The 11,990-nt window shown below is 40.2% G+C and overlaps 1 protein-coding gene across 3 annotated transcripts in view; it reads right to left on the bottom strand.

Moving 5' to 3' along the window:
• HECTD4 (HECT domain E3 ubiquitin protein ligase 4) overlaps positions 1–11,990 on the bottom strand; it is a 234,016-nt gene that overhangs the window by 115,157 nt on the left and 106,869 nt on the right. The window lies entirely within an intron of this gene.

Below are 11,990 nucleotides of genomic sequence, written 5' to 3'. Positions count from 1 at the left end.
GCCGAAGTTATTTATGGACAGGCCGACACCTCTTCATAGCTTCGGTGGATCCACTGCTAGCGCAGGGGCTTTATTAAGGCCAGTGTCTAAAAAGATGGTCTCAATAACTGTGCCCCTATATATCAACCTGCTTAGCTTCTCCTGCAGGTTACACTGCATTTTGTGGTGACAGGTCCTCTTTAAACAGTACAACAATGTAGAGGGAAGCATTGTTCTCGCTGTAATAAAGTTATATATAATGAAAGAGCAATACAATAATACATGGATAATAAATCAAATAATTACAAAAGATAACTATGACAACAATGATAAGCGAGGGGGCGTGGCCGGATGTGGAGCTGAGCGGTCGCAAGCCGTGCTAGCTCCGGAGCTTGCGGTAAAGTAAGCGGCTCACAGCAGGGTAAAGTGACCCGAATCCAGCAGGAAATAGAGCGCGGGCATCCACCTACCCACCTACTATTGTCAGGAATGAGGAACCTCAGTATCTGAGGAAAGGGATTTAGGGGTCATTATTTCAGAAGACTTAAAGGCAGGCAGACAATGTCATAGAGCAGCAGGAAATGCTAGCAGAATGCTTGGGTGTATAGGGAGAGGCATTACCAGTAGAAAGAGGGAGGCGCTCATGCCGCTCTACAGAGCACGAGTGAGACCTCATTTGGAGTATTGTGCTCAGTACTGGAGACCATATCTCCAGAAGGATATTGATACTTTGGAGAGAGTTCAGAGAAGAGCTACTAAACTGGTACATGGATTGCAGGATAAAACTTACCAGGAAAGATTAAAGGACCTTAACATGTATAGCTTGGAAGAAAGACGAGACAGAGGGGATATGATAGAAACTTTTAAATATATAAAGGGAATCAACAAGGTAAAAGAGGAGAGAATATTTAAAAGAAGAAAAACTGCTACAAGAGGACATCGTTTTAAATTAGAGGGGCAAAGGTTTAAAAGTAATATCAGGAAGTATTACTTTACTGAGAGAGTAGTGGATGCATGGAATAGCCTTCCTGCAGAAGTGGTAGCTGCAAATACAGTGAAGGAGTTTAAGCATGCATGGGATAGGCATAAGGCCATCCTTCATATAAGATAGGGCCAGGGGCTATTCATAGTATTCAGTGTATTGGGAAGACTAGATGGGCCAAATGGTTCTGATCTGCCGACACATTCTATGTTTCTATGAATGGGCCGCGTGAGAAGAAAGGAGGGCCCGCCGAGCAGAATTGCGGCGTTCAGAGCCTCTGGAGAAATCCAAGACGGCGCCCGCTCTCCGCACCATGCGACACCTTAGGTACTGCATGAAGGGGAGATCCCTCCAGCGTGGCACATAAGCGCAGGAGGAAAGAGTCCAGTGCACATATCTGCCTCTCCCTCTCCAGCATATCCCTCCCCCTCTAAAAGGCAGCAAGATTTAACCATCAATAAGTATCTGATGCAAGAAGCTGCAGTCTCCTGTAATGAGGGAAGCTTGCTCCAAGAGAGACATTCCTGAAAATCACTCTCCCCCACCTCCTATTGTTAATGGTCAATCTGAACCAGTCACTGAAGACACTCTGAGGTCCCTGTTATATGACCTGAGGCATTCTATTCAAAAAGATATATCCACTGCGTTCTCTGCAGAGAGAGAACGTCTCATATTGAGGACAAAATGGAAGAGATCACCAACTCCCACAACCAGTTAGTGGACGCACATAATGATGCTGAGGTCGAAATATCGGCCTTAAAACTCAGACTAGCAGACCTGGAGGATCGCTCTAGGCGCAACAACCTAAGATTTAGAGGAATTCCAGAAACAGTCGAAACTGACGCTATTAAGGACTTCCTCACAGATTATTTTGTCGCACTGGTCCCAAAGGCAGAACAAAGAGACCTATTAATTGATAGAGCGCACAGAATTCCTAAACCCAAAAGCGCTCCCAGAGATGTTATTGCCAGGCTGCACTTTTACCACTTCAAAGAATTACTCCTCAAGGCAGCAAATTCCGCACAAGACATACCCGAAAGATTTAAAAATATAATAATATTCTCCGACCTCTCTGCAGCTACGCTGAACAGACGCAGAGAATTCTCTGTTGCCACAAAAATCCTCAGGGATCACAACATCCCTTATAAATGGGGATATCTGGTGAAACTCCTGATCTTCAAAAATGGAATAACCCATGCAATCTCTTCTCCAAGTGACACCATGAAGCTGCTCCAGAAATGGTCCCTGGCTACTGTGGATAAAGACAGGACCTCACCCTTGAAGAAAAAGCCTCCTACCCTGGCTAGAGAGTGGACCTGAAGCCATATCGGATGAAAAAGGAAACTACTATCTTCCTTAAAAGACATATCCTTTAAGTTACAGAAGGGTCACTAGACTGAATTATTTGTCTACACTCTTTACTGCAAGTCTCCTTAGAGATACTGCACCTGTTTTTCTGAATACCACCTCCACTGTTATCTGGATAAATTTGGTATCCAGGTGGTTCTCTTAGAACCGGACTCTAAGTTATACACCTGTTTAGGTTAACCACTTCCCATCTGGGCCCTTTGCCCCCTTCCTGACCAGGCCAAATTTTGCAAAACTGACATCTCACTTTATGTGGTAATAACTTTGGAACGCCTTTATTTATCCAAGTCATTCAGAGATTGTTTTCTCGTGACACATTGTACTTCATGATAGTCATAAATTTGAGTCAAAATATTTCACCTTTATTTATGAAAAAATCCCAAATTTACCCAAAAATTTGAAAAATTCGCAATTTTCTAAATTTCAATTTCTCTGCTTTTAAAACAGAAAGTGATACCTCATAAAATATTTATTATTTAACATTCCCCATATGTCTACTTTATGTTGGCATCATTTTGGAAATGTCATTTTATTTTTTTAGGACGTTAGAAGGCTTAGAAGTTTAGAAGCAATTCTTCAAATTTTTAAGAAAATTGCCAAAACCCACTTTATAAGGACCAGTTCAGGTCTGAAGTCACTTTGTGGGGCCTACATAGTGGATACCCCCATAAATGACCCCATTGTAGAAACTACACCCCTCAAGGTATTCAAAACCGATTTTACAAACTTTGTTAACCCTTTAGGCGTTCCACAAGAATTAAAGGAAAATGGAGATCAAATTTTTAAATTTCACTTTTTTGGCAGATTTTCCATTTTAATCAATTTTTTTCTCTAACACATCGATGGTTAACAGCCAAACAAAACTCAATATTTATTACCCAGATTCTGCGGTTTACAGAAACACCCCACATGTGGTCGTAAACTGCTGTATGGGCACACGGCAGGGCGCAGAAGGAAAGGAACTCCACATGGTTTTTAGATGCCATGTCCCATTTGAAGCCCCCTGATGCACCCTTACAGTAGAAACTCCCAAGAAGTGACCCCATTTTGCAAACTAGGGGATAAGGTGCCAGTTTTATTAGTACTATTTTTGGGTACATATGATTTTTTGATCATTCATTATAACACTTTATGGGGCAAGGTGACCAAAAAATTGGTTGTTTTAGCACAGTTTCTATTTATTTATTTTTACAGCGTTCACCTTAGGGGTTCAGTCAAGTGACATTTTTATAGAGCAGATTGTTACGGACGTGGCGATACCTAATATGTATACTTTTTCTCATTTATTAAAGTTTTACACAATAATAGCATTTTTGAAACCCAAAAATTATGTTTTAATGTGTCCATGTTCTAAGAGCTATAGTTTTTTTATTTTTTGAGAGATTTTCTTATGTAGGGGCTCATTTTTTGCGGGATGAGGTGACGGTTTTATTGGTACCATTTTGTGGGACATACGCGTTTTTGATCACTTGGTGTTGCACCTTTTGTGATGCAAGGTGACAAAAATTGCTTGTTTTGACACAGTTTTTTTTATTTATTTTTTACGGTGTTCATCCGAGGGGTTAGGTCATGTGATATTTTTATAGAGCTGGTTTTTACAGACACGGCAATACTAAATATGTCTTTTATTTTTTCTATTTTAAATTTTTTTTTTTATTCCTAACTTGGGAACTTTTTTTTTTTTTACATGTGAAACTTTATTTTATTTTATTTTTTCAACCCTTTATTTTTTTTTACAGTTTTCGTCCCCCATAAGGTCATACAAGACCTCTGGGGGACATTTGCTTCACTTTTTCTTTTTTTTTTCACAGTTGATTTCTCCTGTAACTGGGGCTGACATAGTAGCCCCAGTTACAGGACAAATGCACCCCTATAGAGGCTGTACAGCAGCAATCCAGCGCTGTACAGCCTCACAGCCGGGCTGATCGAGGTCTCTGAGAGACCTCACACAGCCCCTGCACTCTCCGGTCACGGCGGTCACATGACTGCCGGGCCGGAACAGGAAGCGCACAGCGCTTCCTGCTCTGCAGACACAGCGCTCGGTGAGCGCTGTGTCTGCAGCGATCGTGAAGGCAGGGACACCTGGGCACTGTCCCTGCCTTGTCTTAGGGTTGCCCTGCTGTCACTGACAGCGGGCAACCCGATCAGCAGCTGCACGATTAGCGTGCAGCTGCTATTTCTGACAGGACGTTTTAAAACGTGCTGTCAGAAATAGACGTCCACCCATAGGACGTTTATATCCTATGGGCGGACGTGAGGCGGTTAAGTTGTATTGTTCTATTTAACCTTTTTCTTCCCCTGTTTCCCTCTTAATATTACCCAATAACTCCTAAGTGACAAGTGAACTTAATATTTACGGTTGCAGAGCGACTGCTTCACCTCCAGCGGCGGTGCCGCACTTGCTCTGTAACATACTGTATATATATACACTGTAATAACAAATTTGCACTATTTTCACTGCCAGTGATGGTTATAAAAATTTCCTCAATTAATGCAAATGGACTAAATAGCCCGTTTAAAAGATCGCTACTTTGGAAAGAAGTTAACTTTCTTAAGAGCGACGTGATTTGCGTTCAGGAAACCCACTTGAACGAGTCCGACATTCACAGACTTAAGAACAAAAGATTTACCAATTTGTTTGCATCACCTGCAGTGAATAAGAAAAGAGGAGTAATTATTGCTGTTAAAGATTCCCTGTCTTTCCAATTAATTCAAAGCAAGACTGATGACGCTGGAAGATATGTCATATTGGTATGTAACATTAACAACACACTATTCACCTTAGTCTCTCTGTATGCACCAAACACAAACCAGCTCGCATTCATTAAAGAAGTAATATCCATCGCCCAATCCATCAAACAAGGCTCTTTAGTTATATGTGGAGACTTTAACTTACCCCCATCGCCTTCTATTGACAAATCTAACCATACGAAGTCTCAACCCTCCCTACACTTTGCACAATATTTATTATCAGAAGATTTGTATGACACCTGGAGAGTATTACATGCATCAGAACTTCTATTCACTCCCCCACAAACAGTACTCTAGAATCGACCTGATAATTGTTGACAAATGGACCTTACAAAATATCTCATCCTCCAACATTGGATCCATTACATGGTGTGATCATGCTCCAATTTCATGTCAAATCTCAGAGCGATTCAACCAACCCTCAAACACCCCCTGGAGGACCAACAATTCCCACTTATCGTTGCCTTCCAAACAATCCCAAATCAATGAAACACTTAAAGGGAACCTGTCATGTGGATATTTGATTATAATCTAACTAATTATATACAATCATTAACTACTAAAAAGTGCCTTAGATGTATTCACTTACTGGTGTGACAGATGGTTACCTCATAATATACACACAGATGCCACATGCTGCATGCTAATGAGCTGATTTGAGTCCAGCGTGATGTCATTGAGTCCAGCGTATATTTAATTCAGAGCTATAGCCACTCCCCTGCCCACCTGCTGCTGGTTCATATGGAAACAAACTGTCATTCAGCAGCAGGGGGGTGGGGAGAGTCAGGAGCTCATGAATATTCATGACTCATCATTATCAGCTGGAGCTTTTCAATACAAGATGTTGGCAGATTGACTGGGTCAATTAAAGAAAGTGACCCAGGATTTTGCTAAGCGAATCAGTCACTTATTTATGTTGCCCTTAGTTAGGACACCATAAAACTGGTGACAGGTTCCCTTTAAGGAATACTTCAAGTACAACTGCACCCCAGATGTACAACCCACTACAACTTGGTGTGCACACAAAACTTATATTAGAGGCCACCTCATCCGTATATCATCCTTCCTAAAAAAACAAAAACGCATACGTACAGAACAAAATTATGTACATCAATTACATGTTTAGAAGCCAAAGATTAACCCCTCCCAATCCATTAAAGACCAACTTAAAGACCTGCGTTATGAACTATATCAACTTTATCAAAATAATTTCGAACACAATTTGAGGAAAACAAAAGCCCAATTTTACTGACAAGGAAACAGTGCAAGTGCGATATTGTCCAATAAAATCAAAACTACACAAAACAAGAAAAAACTACCATATATTTATAATGCCCATAAACAAAAAATATTTAACCCTCAAGAAATTTCTAATACATTTGCTAATTATTACTTCAACTTATATAATCTCAAAGACAACATCCAGGTACCTCAACCGACTCCAGACCTAATTAACAAATTCCTATCTAATATCGCCATGCCTAAGATGTCCCCAGAACAACTTATGCAAATTAATAAACCAATCGAACCCTCAGAAATACTGCACATTATTAAATCAACAAAAAATAACAAATCCCCAGGCCCGGATGGACTAACCAATGAATACTATAAAACCTTTGGAAATACTTTATCTTCCTACCTCTCATCTACATTCCCCCACATAATGGCCACAGGAAACATACCACCTGAAATGTTGCAGGCCACTATAGTAGCTCTTCCTAAACCAGGTAAATCTTCTGAATATCCCAAAAATTTTCGACCAATTTCCCTCTTGAACTCGGACCAAAAAATTGACTCTAAATTAGTAGCCAACAGATTATCACCCTTTATTCCAAACCTTGTTCACCATGACCAGGTAGGGTTTGTCAAATCGAGACAAACATTAGATGGCACCAGACGCGTGATCGACCTTATTTACCTAGCAGAAACGAGACGAATGCCCTCTCTGCTCCTATCTCTGGATGCGGAGAAGGCATTCTATCGAGTGCATTGGGGATACTTGGAGGCAGTTGTGTCTAAATTTGGAATACAGGGACAATTCGCTAGGGCTATAGGTGCACTTTACTCTAAGCCTTCAGCGAAAGTCCTTATAAACGGAATGTTATCCAACCAATTCCAAATTAATAATGGAACAAGACAGGGGTGCCCCCTTTCACCCATTATCTTTGCATTGATAATAGAACCCCTAGCGGAATATATAAGAGCCCAACCACAGATTACAGGTATAAAAATAGGAGAAACAAACCACAAAATTGGACAATATTTACAGACGATATTATTTTAGCTTTAACCAACCCAACAACATCCCTGCCTATTGTTATGCAAATAATAAAATATTTTAGCTCCGTTTCCTACTACAGCTTGAATGTAGCCAAATGCCAGGTCCTTAACCTTGGCCTGAAAGACTCAGAGCTTAATTTAATTAAAGCTAACTTCCCCTTTAAATGGAACTCTGATTATATCACATACTTAAGAATTAAATTAACTACATTATCTACCGACCCCCTACCAGTAAAGCCTAAAAAAATCTAAAAGAGAAAATTAAAATTGATATATACAAAATGAAAAATCACGAAATTTCATGGATGGGAAGGATATCAGCCATAAAAATGTTCATCATTCCACAAATCCTCTACTTATTTTGTAATCTTCCAATTTCTATACCCATAAAACACTTGAAAGAAATCCAAAGAATACTACTTAAATACATATGGCAGGATAAAAAACCGAGAGTCCAAGCAGATATACTTTATTTACCTATTCCAAAAGGGGGGTTAGGGTGTCCATCAGTTATTAAATATTATAGGGCTTGCATTTTTGAACAACTGAGATTTTTATGGTTAAACCAATCGAACAAACATTGGATCGCAATTGAGAACTATATAATGGAGGTAAAGGACCCTAAGGTGCTTTTCTACTCTAGTTCTCTACAGAAAAATATTCCCATACCAAAAACCCCACCTACAATACAAGCCGCACTTGAACTCCGGAATCTGTTGACGACCAAATTAAATATCTCCCCTTCTGAAATCCCTCTGGAGGTAATGGGGAAATGCATCTCAGATCTAAATATCCATAATTGGGTCGATTTGGGAATTGAAAAATTGGCAGACCTTTTCACCAATGATACCCTAATTTCATTGACGGAATTAACCCTGAAATTTAAAGTTCCTCACAGAGATTTCTTTAAATACTTACAAATTAGACATATTTTATCCAGGATAAGTTTACCTACGTCTACTAGCACCCCACAACTGACGAGATTGTTACGAAACCCATTGACTAATCTCAAAGGCCTATCTCTCAGCTATAACTTAATGACGGAGGGATCGGAATCACCATTAACCCCATTGCTAAGTAAATGGAAATCAGCATTAAACATGGATATCTCCTTAGAACAATGGGAATCTGCATTCTCTATCATGTGTGCATCCTCTAAATGTGTCAACCATTTGGAAAATTCCAGGAAAATTCTCTACAGATGGTATTATACCCCTCATAGATTATCTAAAATGTACCCCTCATCTACCCAGGTCTGCTGGAGATGTTCATTGGCAGAAGCTGATATGAAGCACATATGGTGGGAATGTAGGGAAATTAGACCCGTCTGGAACTCAATTAACATGATCTTAACACAGATATGCAAAACCCCAACATCACTGTCAATGGCTCAAAGTCTATTCTCTATTAATTTAGATTCCTTCCCCATACCCTTTCGAACAGTTATAATTCATATGATTATAGCAACCAGAATGAAAATTGCTCAATACTGGAAAAACCCAAACCCTCCCCCATTAATGGAAATAGTCAACGCTGTTAACAATAACTTTTTACGAAATGATTAACGCTTCAATTTCCAACAAACTAGCCAAATTTAGAGCTATGTGGCATTACTAGCTTTATTCACGATTTAACAGAGTCTCAATTAATGTATGATGGAAAGAAGACCTTACCAATCCTTGTCACTCTCCCCTTTTATTTACCGTTTTATCTTCTTTTATTTAAAATTCCCCCTTTCTTTTCCTTGATACTACTAAATTGTAATGTTACTATTTTCTGTTGCCCTGTATCCCTATGTTAAGGGAATACAAGGTCCACGCGGTTACATTAATGTTTGAAAGCAAGATACCCCTACAATGTATTTTTCTGCATGTAATACTCTATTTCTTTATTGAAAACAATAAAACATGTTTAAAAAAAAAAAAAGACAGCAATGATAAGCAAATACTAATAAGGCCCTTTAATACAGGCTGATTGGGCAAACAAACGCTTGCACAAATGTTCGTTTCCAATCATTGCCCTGTGTGGACAAGCCCAGCAATCAACTAACAAAAAGGGCAAATGCTCGCTTCTTGTTTCTGTGTGCATAAAATCAATCGTTTGTCAGCAGCACATGCCTAGTGTTAACAGGGGATATGCTGCCAACAAATAATGTACTCCATGAAAGAAGGGGTTTAAAATGAACAATCGTAATAACCATCATCTGTTCACTACCCCCTCTAAAAGATCTGTGAAAATTAAAGCAAAATGAGCACTGACCAACTTCTTATACCTGTTATGCTACTATCTGATTCTTATCTAAGTCACAGTTCTTAATTACATTGTTTCAGGACTAATGGTGTGAGAGATACTTATCCATCATGCAGTACCATCAGAGAGGAGTCTGATTAGCTCCAAATGTATTCTGCAGCAGGACAACAACCCCAAACATAGAGCCAATGTCAATAAGAACAATTTTCAGTGTAAGGCCTCATGCACACGACCGTTCCGTTTTTTTGCGGTCCACAAACCACGGATCCGCAAAAAACAGAAGCGCGGACAAGAATAGGACATGTTATATTTTTTTAGCGGGGCTGCGGAACGGAGCAACAGATGCGGACAGCACACCGAGTGCTGTTCGCATCTTTTGCGGCCCCATTGAAGTGAATGGGTCCGCATACGAGCCGCCAAAACGGCGGCTCGGATGCGGACCCAAACAACGGCCGTGTGCATGAGGCCTAAGGAAGAACAAGGCGTCCGGGAGGTGATGATATGGTTCCCACAGAGCCCTGAACTTAAAGGGAACCTGTCACCTGGATTTTGGGAATAGAGCTGAGGACATGGGCTGCTAGATCGCCGCTAGCACGTCCGCAATATACATTCCCCATAGCTCTGTGTGAAAAAATAAAATTATATAAATATATATATATATATATATAAAAGAAAAAGAAAGAAAGCAGCACACAAAAAATGAACGGGTGCAAAAAAATCCTCCCAGGAGACCTGCGACCAAGATCCCAAATGTAGATAATGTAGCAAAAGAAGGCAGCACTCCAGTTTGCAGTAAAAAAGTGGACGGTTTATTCACTCATCAGCAACGTTTCAGCTCTCACATTGGAGCCTTTTTCCAGCTGAGTAACATGTGCAAAATTACATACATATATAGTGCAAGTAATTACCAAAATACAAATTAACCCATCATATAATAAAGTGCAAATGCATAAACATAATCATCACATTACAAATATAATCAGTGTATTGTCATAATTTGATATAGCAGCAATACAGACATAACCGTAAGAAAATTCATAATATAGTGGATGTGATATAAAATCACCAAACTGTCATAATGACCAATCAAATGTGAAGGTGAACAGGTGTGTTTAAACATGATATAACAATCAAAAAAAATTAAAAACCTTTGAATGAGTCACTTGCGGCTGACAGGGCATGGTAGGAACTGTTGGCGTCCGGAAAGGAGCATGGCGCATGCGCCGCTCCAACCACTATCGCGAGATTCACTGAGGTAATGTGTGGTAAAACAACCACATCAAAGATGGCCACTTTGGAACAATGTTTAAGGGCGCATGCGCGTACCAATGCTACCGCCCATACGAGTTTGACAGACACAGATACAGTGTCCGAGCGCCGCAGTGTACAGCAGAAACAGCTGATCTATTCATCGGGGGCCGACGGGTCAACGTGGGTCACCAGTGAGATATCTGTACATGTGGGATGATGCGGTTGTCACACCGTTAGCATCCCACTGTCCAGACTGCCAGCATATCCGCTCTATGTCCCTTATAGCCATACAGTAGACGATGTCCACTTGAAATCGGCCTGAAGGACACAGATAGAACTGCATCGGGGCTCATAGTATATATAAATGTATATAGAATAGGTCAACTGTACCCGTCTGTATAGGTGTCACCCCAGTCCCAAAGGGGGCTTGAGTCACACCATGGCACAGACCGGTACTGACCATAAATATTAATAGAACTTATTACAAGATTATGAAAAAAGGGGATCGCCAACATGTTCCTCCAGGCTTCGCCATACGTGAACATTCGAACTTTTATGCTTCAGAATAATTTCCTATAAAAAAAGAAAAAATATTTAATGTATAGCACATGTTGTTTTCCATATGAGTCATCAAATTGGGAGAGAACACACATAAATTCAATGACTAGACAACCCTAAACTCCACATTTAAACCTTGTGGCCTCAAAGTGCCAAGTGTGTAGATCCAATAAAGTTCACGCTTTTTCAATAACTTTATCCGATCCCCACCTCGCCTTGACAGAGATATTTGCTCCAAAATTCTAAACCGTAGGTCATCTTGTGTATGTTTAGCTTCAGTGAAGTGTTTGGACACTGGGAGATCCATTTTTTGTTTTCTAATTGAATACCTGTGTTGGTTGAGACGGGTTTTGACGTCCCAAGTGGTCTCACCAATATAAAGCAGACCACACGGGCACACCAACAAATAGATGACATAAGACGAATCACATGTTAAATATTGTTTGATCTTAACCCTGTGGCCCAGGGTAGGGTGCAAAAAAGAATCCCCTCTCAACATTAGTTTACAATTGATGCAGTTATAACAAGGATAACAGCCTTTGCGTGTGGAGCCAAAGTAGCTCTCACATGT

Source organism: Bufo bufo, chromosome 2 (assembly GCF_905171765.1).
Source record: "Bufo bufo chromosome 2, aBufBuf1.1, whole genome shotgun sequence".
NCBI classification, from domain to species: domain Eukaryota; kingdom Metazoa; phylum Chordata; class Amphibia; order Anura; family Bufonidae; genus Bufo; species Bufo bufo.
This window is presented reverse-complemented; position numbering and strand designations above follow the sequence as displayed.